Below are 1,734 nucleotides of genomic sequence, written 5' to 3'. Positions count from 1 at the left end.
CCAGCTGCCATTCAGGTGGTTTGGGGGCCGCTGGTGGAGGCTGAACAGATGTCCCTCCAGGAGGACGGGGAGCCACCTGCTGTGCCCGGTGTCGCCTGCCTCGGTGAGGCCAGCCCAGTAGTTACAGAACGAGCAGGTAGCAACGGACGGAGCAGTGTGAGCCTCCTCTCGCTGACCTGCACCGTGATCGTTCTATTAAACTGAAGATTTACCACAACAGAAAGGAAACAGATAACGAGTTAAAACTTTCAATTGTATCGTGTTATTTTTTCTTGACAAAACAGAATCCGCATATTCTTCCGCAGAAACAGGTATCGCTTTGCTTTCCAAGGCACCTGCAGGTTGGTCCTTTCCCTCAGCCTTTAACACGTCAGGTCCAATACGCGGTTATAGGCAGTTTTGTTGACCCGCCTTTGCCCGTGGTTGATGGAAGAACATTCGATATTAATTTTAATGTTAAAACATTTCTTTCACATGAAGTGACAGAGACTTGGGAAGAGTCTTAAACATGGGCTAATCTGACAGGGAGCCGTAAAAATCTAATTTCACCACAAACTCCAGGAATCGCAGTGTGGCCCACGTCTCTGCTTTCCCAGGATCGATCTGGTGGCAGATGGGGAACTGAAGCAGGAGCACCCGGTGGCCACGCCGAGGGATCCGGCGACAGTGGCCTGGTCCCTCTGCTCTGCATCGCGAAGCTCCTGCCGGACACAGATGCGTCCGCAGGGCCGGGAAGGTGTTCGCAGCCCAGGGCTGCTCCTGACGCCGACGCGCCAGCGAGGTCCCCGTGTTCTGAGAAGCGACTGTACAGCGACTCTCGGAATCGACTTTCACGTAGAATACACTGCTTCTCAAAGGGTAAATAGCAAATGTGTCACCTCCACTGCACGGAGTTGCCGCGGAGTCTGCGGAGAACCCGGCCCGAGGGCAGAGCCCCCCCTGCCTTTCCCTCCAGATTTCAGGCGCCATCGTCTTCATCGTTCCTTTCGAGTTGTCAGCTCATGGCGATAACAACGTGGCAGCTGGAGCCTGGGCAGTGTTATTGCTGCGTAGGGTTCTCTGCGGTCAGTGCGCTCCCTCGTTTCCGGCACTTAGGGGAGACGCCCCCCACTCCACCGACATCGTGCATATGGCATTGCTTTGGCTTCCGGTGTCTGGAGCCTCTTCTGATCCATCTTGTGCTGCTTTTCCCACCGTTTTCCTCCTGGGGGACGGTCTGGGCGACGTTACTTTCATTGATGGTGGACATGGCAGGCCTGAGCGTCTGAGCCGGCTCCCCGCTCCGTGAAAATTGGCTGGGTGCTGCTCAGTGGAGCGGGTGCCTTGGCCGTAGCCACTGTGTGCTCGCTGCCAGTCCCCAGGGTCCCCACTGGCCAGCACGTCAGCACAGTTGGAGGCTGGTGACCAGTGGTCTGCATCCAGGTGTGGGTCCTTTAGGTGGGGCTCCGCCCTGCCGTCCACCCCACCCTCTAGATGCGCAGGCGGTGCCCCCCGCTGCCCCGCGCGCCAGCTCCTGTGTTCTCCAGCCGTGTTCGCTCCCTCCCCGGCGGCAACTTCTCCTACCGTGGCTCCTTAACCCACAGTGTGCTTTTGATGGGCGGACCCTGCTGGGGGGCGGTCCCTCTGCAGGACGATCTCCTCGGGGATCCCCGGAGAAGAGGTTGGTGCTAAGCTTGCGAGGGAGCCTTAGTGCATAGATAGCTCTCGGTGGTGATGCCAGAGGGGCCCAGCCAG

The sequence above is a fragment of the Pteropus vampyrus genome, unplaced genomic scaffold (assembly GCF_000151845.1).
Source record: "Pteropus vampyrus isolate Shadow unplaced genomic scaffold, Pvam_2.0 Scaffold789, whole genome shotgun sequence".
Taxonomy (NCBI): Eukaryota; Metazoa; Chordata; class Mammalia; order Chiroptera; family Pteropodidae; genus Pteropus; species Pteropus vampyrus.
The sequence above is the reverse complement of the archived record's forward strand: the minus strand, read 5'-3'. Positions refer to the sequence as shown.